At 37.7% G+C, this 12,305-nt stretch overlaps 1 protein-coding gene across 2 annotated transcripts in view; it reads right to left on the bottom strand.

Annotated features, from left to right (window-relative positions):
* Nucleotides 1–8,159, bottom strand: part of LOC136852010 (sodium/mannose cotransporter SLC5A10-like) — a 78,822-nt gene extending 70,663 nt beyond the window's left edge. Inside the window, exon 1 of one of the 2 annotated variants that reach the window (XM_067126475.1) lies at nt 8,121–8,159. The gene's annotated coding sequence lies outside the window, so the exon portion shown is untranslated. Of the gene's footprint in view, nt 1–7,327; nt 7,353–8,120 lie in introns of those variants that run through there. The other variant, XM_067126473.1, reaches the window with a different exon arrangement.
* Nucleotides 8,160–12,305: the final 4,146 nt, after the last annotated feature.

Here is a 12,305-nt window from a genome sequence, read left to right as displayed (position 1 = left end):
TTACCAATGGTATTGTGAACGTAGCAATAATATACATAACATGCCTTTGCATATGGAGTGCATTTACGTCAAGCATATAGGTGGAAAATGATACATATGTAGGCCTACGTTATGGTACATTCTCGTGTGTATACAATTATGCATCAGGCACGACCTTGTCCACCATTAAAGTCATGAGTCATGATCAAGCAAGTGGAATGGTGAAATAAATAATTAAAAGCAAGCTGCTTTCCTATTGGTCTAGCATGACAAAGCATATCCTTTCTTTTCTAATAATTAGTAAAGTAAATACCCAAAGGAAAAATTCCCTAGTTCTGCTTAAACCTAGGTTACCCGAAATAATTCTTGTTCGTAATTTGACTTATGTCTGTGCTAAGAAATGTTATAAAAACTGTTCTAACTATCATTTGGGTTAGTAGGTTTAAAGACTTGTCGTAATTTCTATTCACTAGTCACCTTGCGAGTATTGCTAGAGATGTTTAGATATCCGTCGGATGTCAACACTGCATGACGACCTGCGGCGAACAGTCGCCCTGGGAAATAAGGAATTCCGCTAATGCCTGGTCTAGTTTGAGAAGCAATTTAGGCACTAAGCCATAGTTGTTTTAATTTGAACGTCTTGTCTAAATTTTCTTGTGTAGTCGTCAGATATCAATTTTTCCCATTCCCTCGCTAAAATATAATCATCGACCAGTTATCGTTAAAATATACCCAACAACTAACTTAGTATATGTGAAAGTGGGATCGAATTTCATATATAAATTCGCTATCGAATGAAAGGAATGTAATACTCTTGCTTTATTCATGTAACCAGGTCCTTAGACTCTGAGAGGTCGGCTCCGCGCACATATAGGTGGAGGTTTTGTGACGTCAGCCATAGGACCGTGGGTGTGGGAAGGATGACGTAGGCACACGTCTTTTCTCTCTCTCTCTCTCTCTCTCTCTCTCTCTCTCTCTCTCTCTCAGCTTCGACCTCCAACAGTCGACTAACAGTGAATCACGTAATTCAACGCAGCCATTGGTCAGTAGAGACATACTATAGTTGAGGGAACATTCCCAGATCATCCCTGCGTGTCATCTTCGAAGAAAGATCGAACGCTTGTCATTTAGTTTTGAACTAATTGCTCAGCGTTTGCACAAAGAAGAAGAAGAAGAAGAAGAAGAAGAAGAAGAAGAAGAAGAAGAAGAAGAAGAGAGAGAGAGAGAGAGAGAGAGAGAGAGAGAGAGAGAGAGAGAGAGAGAGACTTGACGATTCCTACGATTAACACTTAAATGTTGCATATGTTTTTCAAAGCATGCAACCTTGTGTGCAACTCTTTTAATACCCTCTTTGTTGGGAAACTGATACCTAACACACCTATTCTTTTTAGTCAAAATCAGAAACAATCACGGAAACAGAGAACTTGCCGTAATTTCATTTGATGAAATGAATATGGCAGTAAGTGGTGTTATGACACAGGATGGACTTTTTATATAACCCTCATGATAAATTCTAAGTAGTTATGCTAAGAGGTTTGACGGGAAGCTGGAAACATACTACCAATATCATACTTCAATGTGCATAAAAAACTGACTGATATTATTATAAATGTTGAAATAGCTGGCTTTGCCGTTGTTGCAATTGTCCATGGTGATGGACCTAGTAATTTGCGGTTTGGAAAAAATTCGCAATTGATCTCCTTAACACTAAAAATAAAAATAAAAAACCATTGTGCCGATAGGAAATTGTTCTAATCTGATAAAGCTAATTAGAAATCATTCTTTGGACCACGGTTGTCTTATGGAAAATGGAAATAGTAATCTGATTCCTGTACCCGCGAAATGCTAATGAAAACCGTGTCAGAGTATGCTTTAGCATATAAAACTAATGGCACACATATCAATGTGAGTGGCTTACGAAGACAGCGTGTAAAGTATATACCTTACAGCTATACTTTCAAATTCACGTGCAAAGGCATCGTATTTTTTAGGAGAAAGGGTCGTGCTAGAGAGCTACAATTGGAAGGAAACTGCCGATTTTATAGCTACAGTGTCATAATTTCCTCTGTGATGTTCGGTGGCATAAAAGCCTGCAATGCATTTGGGATAACTTTGGATAGTGCTTTACAAAAAGTGGTTGATGTTATGCTGGGAATGAGAGTAAAGAACCCCAAACTGAATAGCCTTTACAAATTCCAAAAATGTGTGATAAATCTTGCCACTGAATGACTGGGCTACAGAACATGCTAAAAAGAAGTCATGATATTTCTTTTATTATGACGCGGAGATTAAATCAAGACCGTCCTCAAAGTTCTTTTGGATGCATTAGGCAGATGAGGGCCTCACGGGATCATCCCAGTGCAGTTAATTTTATATTTAGACCCGAAAAACTTTTTTTTGCTTGGTAGGGATACTGAACTTGTTAGTGGTAAGGCAAACTTCGACGAAGGAAATGAAAACCTTGACCTGTCGTCCCATGAAATGGTATCATCTGGACGTGGTGGAAACGGACGTAGTAAAACTTTCCATGACAGGGAACTGGCCTTGGAAATATGTATGACAAACAGCATTTTTAGAGACCTGGAATTTGATGCGGATCTTAAGAATGACGAAATGCTTTCTGAGGAAACAGAATTAGCTAAATGTCAGGAATCTGGAGACAAAATGGGATCTGGTATCGAAGAGTCCGTAAGGTATATGGGTGGATATGGAGTGAAAAAGTTTTCCTTTAAAGACGTCAGAGACATGGGTCCATTATATAAGTGAAGAAAAAAACTATGCACCATCAAACGACTATTTTCTAAACTAAAAATTTTAGAGAAATGTTTACAACAATTCACAGCAATGGTCTTAGACCAGGAATGGAACGCATAAAAGCAATGGCTGCTGGAATGAAATCTGCTGTAGTTGGTGTTCCTGACGAAGTTGTTGAGGTTTTACCCCAAATATCAGTGCTTTTTGGAATGCGGAACCTCAGCAACATTATCGAACATGAATCTAAAGAAACAAGAGACTTGCAAAAGTACAGTAAAAGCAAGATCATAAAAACAACAGTCTGGTTTTTCTTTAGGAGCCAGCTCCCGGCTCCGTGAGGCAAAATGAAAAGCGTGAAATAAAAAACAACAGTCCAACATGATGCTTATGTTGTGAGTAACTAAGCACAGTTTTTCGTAACATCTGCGCTGTCAGAGGAGACTCCGAAACGTGACATAATCCTGAAAGGGAACGTATTTTCGCCCCTGGTGAGCCCACCTCTCACAATATATTTAGTAACGGGCACGCCAATCGCCGAATTTCGAGGAATTATCGATTTTTAGTTTTTTACAGTTTTGGACTGGTATGTGTCTAAATAAACATGTCCTGAAATATTATTGCCAAAAAAAATTTTTTTAAGTGTTTTTTTTTTTAATTTTTGTTCACCGCATTTGAGCGGCATTGAGGAGGAAGTGAGAAATGTACTTTAGTTTCCTACTAAAATACACATTATCTACGTTAAAAACTGGCTCTCTCTCTCTCTCAAAAAAAAAAAAAAATATATAATATGTGAGTAAATATGAACAGTACACTAGGAAACTACAATCTCCGACCATATAATGCAAAGCAGTCATGGTATGATTATATAGACAACACTGTGTTGAATTCTACAACCTGTATGATATCGAAACGAAGAAAAAATGCCGAAACTGCCGGGTTGTAGTTAGGAATGGGTGTAGCGGGGGAGGGAAGGGTAGAATCTGTCCAGAAAGGCCCGGCTCATAAGCTCGGAGCACGACCTAGGTGGGTCCGAGCAGGGTCCAAAGGGTCCGAGATTGTGGTTTCCGAGTGTACAGTATCTATGTATCTCGATATCGCCCTGTGAGCGACATTGTGCGACAAATTGTCGTACAATGTCTGTATGACTTGCCAATTCTGGATGGTAGAGAGCGAGAAATTTACTTCAGTATCCTACTAAAACTACCCATTTTCTACGATAAGAGCTTGTTCGTTCTCTAAAAAAATATCAAACAAAATGTCAAAAAAGTAAATATATATCTGCTATGTATCTCGATATTTTGAACTTATTATCACAGATTTACCATACTAACTAGTATCCATATAATATTTTATGCTTCCTGACATATTTTTACTGCGTATTTTCGGAAATATGAAATTATATAAGTAGGTAACAGTTCCAAACAATAAACCATCTCATTTGTGTGTAGTAAATGTTTCTGGTTCAAGCGATATCCCAGCGTTCTGTGACGCATAATGCATTTCTTTTCGGACTTTTTTCTTTACTGTGCAGTGCATTCACGCAATTCCATCGCCACAAGCAAGAAAAGCACCATCCTTCTGAGGGAGAAATTTGAACGACTGCGTCTCGTAAGTTTGTTCCAAGAGAGGGACCAAGGAAAGGAAATTGTCAACGACACCAGAACGCCTAATATCTAAGTAAGTGATTTGTTTTCCTGTATGAGTGATATTCTAATTAGTGATTACTGTTTTTCATAATATTAATATATTATATAAGAAAACGAAGCTTGATTTTAATGCAGTGAATTGTTGTCTGACACGTGACTTGTGTAGGGTTGGTTGTTCAGTGTTTGTTTACTTTAGCCTCTCAGTTGTTTGTTTGTTTGTTTGCCTCTCCAATGTCTGAACGGAAAACATGTACAATAGCGGTAGCGTATATAGGTTATTTAGAACATTTATATTTATAGCATATACTTTTATATGTTATAAAGAAAACTTTGGGGTGAGTGTACCATGACCTGGCCTAACCTCATTAGGGCATTTGTTTTTATGATAATTACGAAAAATAATTTCGCACTTATAGCAGGCTTTTTTTATCTTCATATTATACTTTTGTATTACAATAAAAGATATTCATATACATATATATCCATATATACATAATTATATATATATACATATATATATACATATACTGTATATATACATATATATACACATATAGGCTATATATATTTATCAGTGCATAGTTTTTTCATAACTAAAATCCACCAATATATGCTATCAATATAATGTTTTCTCCATAACCTATACAAAATAGTATATGCTACCTATTTTTTATAGGTCGCATAGCCTACACTATTTTGTATAGGTTATGGAGAAAACATTATATTGATAGCATATAGTAGTGGATTTTTGTTATGAAAAACTTTGCACTGATAAATATATATATATATATATATATATATATATATATATATATATATATATATATATATATATATATATATATATGTATATGTATATATACAGTATATATATTTATGAATATATTTTATTGTAATACAAAAATATATGAAGATAAAAAAGGCCCTTAATTAAAACACTATTTGAACGTTGCAACCACATATATCAAGCAGTTCCTTCTGTGCCCCTGTTCACAGGTAAAATATGGGGAGGTGATGCATTACACAAGGGTATATATACTGCCACGCCTACATATGCTTTGTATATATACTCTTGTAACACATCATGTGTCCATATTTTACCAGTGAACAGGAGCACAGAAGGAAGTGTTCAAAATATATGGTTGCAGCATTCAAATAGTGTTTTATAGGCCTTTTGTGTGTGTGTATATATATATATATATATATATATATATATATATATATATATATATATATATATATATATATATATATATATATATATATATATATATATATATATATATATATATATATATATATATATATATATATATATATATATATATATATATATATATATATATATATATATATATATATATATATATATATATATATATATATATATATATATATATATATATATATATATATATATATATATATATATATATATATATATATATATATATATATGGAGCCTAGATGGCTGGTTGGTAGAAGCAGCAACCTCAGACTTCATAGAAGTCTATGGCGAGGGTTCAATCCCCGCAGCCGACCAGTCAGAGAAGGCGGACACTTTGCTATCCGTGTAGACACCCCGGGATTACTTATGTAATCAACGGATAGGATTGCTGAAAGCAAATGGGTGTTACAGACTAATACACACATAAAACAAAGCCACTCCAACATCTTCTAAAAACATAACAGACACCTCACACGTCTCGAACTGTCGACCTACCCGCCCAGTTCTCCTCGCTGCTGGGAGAAAGGGAGCTGGGGGATTTGGTACAATACATGTACACATTTGCTACCGGGGTCTAAGCGATGTCAGGCAGGGCAGCCGATCGAGGCTACAGCCTACCCCACCGTCAAATCAAAGTCCTTCAAAAAGAAGGCATTGTGCTTACCCCATATAAAAATGGGAAAAAAGGCATGTTAAAAACAAAGAAAAAAATATATATATATATATATACACTGTATATATGTATATATATGTAATATATATGTTAACCGCCCGGGTTCAAGGGCCGTCTTTATATTGATGTATCTGTTTTAATAACAGACTTCTACATCTCACCTTTCTTGAGATGTTCCTGGTAGCTGTGGCCTTACCCGGGTCACCAGATCCCATCTCTTTTCGTTATAAGATTCTCTCTAAACCGTCTTTACACAAAGGCCTACTGGAATGAGACACTGATATAGAAAACAAACTTAACAAAAGTAACTCTGCAAATACTACAATCAAGAAATGGAGTGACTCACACTCCCTATCAAAGGAACACTTTATTATAGGGAATACTGTTCCCCAAACCAGTATATATATTATTTTACGCCAAACCAAAATAGTCAATGACCCCCTTGTCATCAAGCAATATAATAAGGTTGTAACGACCACAATACAAGTCATATAGTCTGTAAAAAATAATAACAACCCCCTCACAAGGCAATCACACACACCACCCACCAAAACCAGAGTCCTCCCATGAGTCCATCTGCCTCCCGTCATATACCATGGGGGATCGCACACACGCACGCACATACCCCATCGGAGCGGGGCCGTTTCTGGTGCATTAGTTCAGTGACCGAACGAACACACATTGTTTCCATGCGCTTAAGACACATTCGTCAGATCCCAAATGCATACGTCAGGCATTCCTCGCCACCGGCACCATTACCTCTACAGCGAAAGTGCCCTGCCCGATCATCATATGTCTTTTCCAAAGGTCACCCCCGTGCCTGTTATATGTATACAGGGCTATATATATATATATATATATATATATATATATATATATATATATATATATATATATATATATATATATATATATATGTACATATATATATTTCCATAAACTGGGTCCTTGGTGTGGATGGGAATTGGGACAATTTATTATTATAGACTGCCTTCGATACCAAGGGGGTCCTCGATTATGAACTAAAGGAAAACTACTGGAACTTACCTTAGAATCTTCCTGGATTTACGTAAATAATGAAGGTTGCCGATTTGGAATTAGAATTCTTTTACAATCAAAAGGGGTTTGTTTACAGAGAATGGGGCAAATATGTGAGACCAAAAATGTAACAATTTACAGACACATAAATCATAAATGATAGTGATTTACAGACACGCAATGTAAATATAAGGGGCCACAGATGCAACAATCCTCGTTAAAACAAGTAACGCAGTTATGCTAAAATGCATCAATTCACAGGCAGTAATAAACTGGAAGGGGTAAATTCCAGGATAATAGACATTCGTTAATCAAGATGATTTCTGTGTGGGCAACGGATTCTTGCGATCAGACTGCAACCAGGAATGGTCGCGAAATTTGGATGGCAGTCATTAATGGGTCCTGGCATAGATTTGCGAACTGGGCAGGGTATGATGGCTCCTGGAAGAGAATACCAGCGTTAGTAGAAGCACGGGGGGGGGCGGGGAAGGAAACCTCCTTTGTTACTAAACAAAGCACACTGAATCTATGCACTAGGGAGGAATTGATCACTTGAGTTACTTAAATTAACTTGCCCTTAATTCACACTATGGAGGGAATATTTGAATACTTATCACTGAATTGTAGTAGGATGATTTGAAAGCAAGTCATGGGGCGATTCATGGGCTGCTCAAAGTAGGGTGACTTAACAAAGGGGGTTGCTTTTTGGAGGAAGAAAATTGAGGTTTGGAGGAATGGAAAACCAAGGAATTTCACATGGGGGTAAAAGGGCTGGCTTACTGATTAATTGCGGTCGACGTACCTGGGGCCTGTAGATGTTTTGTGCTGAGCAGTGAGGCTCGGCCGGGGAAAAACGGTACGTGTGTCTCGAGTGCTATTCTGTGTGGAGTGCTTCCTTCTCTGGGAACCCATTGCGCACCTTCCACAGTTGTTTGCCTCGAAGTCTAGGCCTACGTCGATCTGCAAAGAGTCACACAGCCAGCAAAGGAGGGGAGAAAAGTGGGTCTTAAGATTAAGTACTTAGAGGTTAAGTTCTTATCTATCCCACAGCCTGGATTCGCCTCCCATTCCCCTAGCGGATGGGCCGCTCCTATGTCGCGTGATGGGGGTGAGTGGGTTTGGCTATTGTTTACCCCAGGTCAGCTGAGGTGGGGCTTCCCCTACGTGAGTTCAAACAGGTGCTAACTGTCCTTTCTTAGTTCAAAATACACTTGGTCTACCTCGCCCGCCATGTTTTCTTGGCCCAACAGTCAGATGAAAGGTGAAATTATTCCCTGAATAAATTAATTCCTAGCTGTCAGGACGAGGGAGGAGTAGAAATCTTTAATATATATATATATATATATATATATATATATATAAATATATATATATATATATATGTATATATATATATGACTTTTTATCACATCACCGTGATTCACATACACCATTAAGCTACAAACATCCTTTAATATCTAATTTTCTAACGCGGAAATGATATATTTTCATATATGTTACCAAGGGGAATTTTTAGTTGATAATAAGTCTGACTGTCCATGGGCTGATCCAACGAAAAAGACAAGAACTCAGGACTACAGTGACGGTTGTTACACTGTATATATATGTAATATACATATATACTGTATATTATATATATATATATATATATAGTATATATATATATATATATATATATATATATATATATATATTTTTTTTTTTTTTTTTTTATAAATATTTCTGAAATGTGATGCATTTATTTGTAGTAATATTAATCAGACTGATCTAGACAGGGAACTTCTTTGTCCCACGGGTAGACCAGGCAATTCAAACATAACGCATCATAGCAGAGACAGGTAAAGCCTCAAAGGCAGGGATAGGCTGTGTAGTTCAAAAAAAACAAAAGTATGCCTGTGTAGCATTAGGGATTTAACCCCATAGGAAAAATTTCCATACTCAACCTTATGATAGGTGGCCTTAAGCTTTTTTTTCCCCCGTTCTGTCTGATGGATGTTTTGACAAGATTTCAGACCCTGAGGGCATGGGGCATTGCTTGTATCGGCGCCCTCCAAACGAGGAAGCAGAGCGAACCAGCCTTCCATCACGGACTTCTATCGTAAAGCTCCCTATCCTTTGTCTCTAGTCTATATTACTAGTGAAGTGGCAAATTCATCCCAGAACTTCCGATCGTCCGTTGCATGCGCAACAACTAGTCGTTCAAGGTAAAGTCTGTTTTGTTCAAAACTTCGTCAATTACTAGCCCCTTTTTTCTGTATTTTCAGTGGAGTTGTTTCCTCTTTCACCGCCACCATAATTATTAGATTACAAAGCGACTTGCTTTTACGAAGTCTAGATTAGGCATAATTTATATTGTTTAGCGACATTCAACCATTCCAGTGAATTAACTAGGAATTAGGGAAGGTTGAGCAAGTCATTTCAAAATCTTCATGCAGCCTTGTGTCTCAATCCATTGTTCGAAAGAGCCGTTGTGTTTTTTAGTACCATATTAACGAGTAGAGATTGACTGCGTCCGAAGCTGGGCGAAGGTTAAGTAAATCCCTTATTTAACTGCATTTTCTTTTTTTTTTTTGCCGAGAATAGCTCCTCGGCTGGTGACCTTGAGTGTTTAACGACTGTCTTTGAGGTTAATTTGTAGCTTCATCGACATCTTACGTGTGTCCTTGGCAGGCAGGGCCTTATAAAAATTACGTAAATCAAGTAATAAACTCATCAGCCAAGTCTCACGCGTAACAACTGTCAGTATGTGTGTAATTTAACGTAAATTAATTTGTTTTGGATAAGTCACTTTGGCAGTAATTATTTTTTTGGAACGTAATGACCCTGTTTCCTCCTCCCCGACATTTCTGACTTGTTGTTTAGTTTTAATTACAATGAGCTTGTTTTATTTTCACGTGTGTTGTTGGCTTCTCATTTGGAGCTGTATTCGGCGCTGTCCCGCCAGGACTGAGGGAGTCGTTTCTGGACCATTAACATTGTGAGGGCTTGACTTTTTAACACTGGATTACGAGACCTGCCTTTCTCCAGTTGCTGCTGCTGACCTCCTTTGAGAAATTGATTATTCTCCAGTCTGCGCCCTTGGTTCAGTTATTCTGCCAAGGAACCTCTGCCAACTGGTAAGGTGTGATTACCTGGGTCGGACGCCGTGGTCCGTTTGATCGTCTTGGTCAACGTTAAAGTGATTGATTACCTGTCGGACGGCCGTGTCCATTGATTGTCTTTCTGACGTTAAAGTGATTTTTTCTTCAGTCTGCGCCCTTGGCCCAGTTATTAAGCCAAGGGACCTCTCTTACGTTTGTAAGGTCTTAAGAATATATATTCCCCTCGACCCGTGATTTGAAGGCTGTGTTAGCCATCTACCACCGTTTAGAGCTCACTTAAGGGAAGCAATTTATTTTTTTTGATAAATATTTAGTGTGTAATAAGTTAGGTTATTCTGACTTTCAACATTCTATTACTTTCAGGCCCTCTTTAAAGTGTAATTGTATAGTCCATCTTAATTTGGTGTAAGTGTGTTCATTATTCGATGTTTTAGTGTGTGGTTGATTTTTGTGTATATTTAATGTATTTTTGTAAGAGGCTCAGTGGTCATTTCTTTCTAAAAGTTTGTATTAAATATTAAGGTTTTATTTTCAGTTTTTCATTTTTTCCTCCTTGATTCCATCTCTGTACACTCTGTTGCGGCCATTCCACCTATTGTGGACTTGGTCGTTAGTGACTTTATTTGTATTTTAAGAGACTTTATATCATGTTTGATGGGCGTGGGCCCATAGAGACAACATATATATATATATAATCATGAAGCTACAAATGTCGTTTAATATCAAATTCACGCTACTCGAGAGTATCTCCGATGGAGAATTATCATACTTAGGGGAATTTATATAAGTGATAAAATGAACAGGTACCACTGGGACGCGAACCCTGACATGGACCCATTCAACGACTCCAGTGACGTTACCACCGTGCTATCAAAGAGGTATAAATCATTACCGAGTCTGCTGTACTGTTTTTTCCCGTCGTGAGCGGGAAATTGTACTTAGCCTCGGCAATGACCCACCTCCGCCATGATAGTTCGTTGGTACGTTTGGAACACGCAGCTCTTATTATGAAATTTTTCATCACACCGTGATTTATATACAATCATGAAGCTACAAATGTCGTTTAATATCAAATTCACGCTACCTCGAGAGTATCTCCGATGGAGAATTATCACCGAAGGGGAATTTATATAAGTGATAAATGAACAGGTACCACTGGGACGCGAACCCTTGACATGGACCCATTCAACGACTCCAGTGGACGTTACCACCGTGCTATCAAGAGAGGTATAAATCATTACCGAGTCTGCTGTACTGTTTTTTCCCGTCGTGAGCGGGGAAATTGTACTTAGCCTCGGCAATGACCCACCTCCGCCATGATAGTTCGTTGGTACGTTTGGAACACGCAGCTCTTATTATGAAATTTTTCATCACACCGTGATTTATATACAATCATGAAGCTACAAATGTCGTTTAATATCAAATTCACGCTACCTCGAGAGTATCTCCGATGGAGAATTATCACCGAAGGGGAATTTATATAAGTGATAAATGAACAGGTACCACTGGGACGCGAACCCTTGACATGGACCCATTCAACGACTCCAGTGGACGTTACCACCGTGCTATCAAGAGAGGTATAAATCATTACCGAGTCTGCTGTACTGTTTTTTCCCGTCGTGAGCGGGAAATTGTACTTAGCCTCGGCAATGACCCACCTCCGCCATGATAGTTCGTTGGTACGTTGGAACACGCAGCTCTTATTATGAAATTTTTCATCACACCGTGATTTATATACAATCATGAAGCTACAAATGTCGTTTTTAATATCAAATTCACGCTACTCGAGAGTATCTCCGATGGAGAATTATCACCGAAGGGGGAATTTATATAAGTGATAAATGAACAGGTACCACTGGGACGCGAACCTTGACATGGACCCATTC

The sequence above is a fragment of the Macrobrachium rosenbergii genome, chromosome 24 (assembly GCF_040412425.1).
Source record: "Macrobrachium rosenbergii isolate ZJJX-2024 chromosome 24, ASM4041242v1, whole genome shotgun sequence".
Classification (NCBI taxonomy): Eukaryota; Metazoa; Arthropoda; class Malacostraca; order Decapoda; family Palaemonidae; genus Macrobrachium; species Macrobrachium rosenbergii.
The sequence above is the reverse complement of the archived record's forward strand: the minus strand, read 5'-3'. Positions and strand labels throughout refer to the sequence as shown.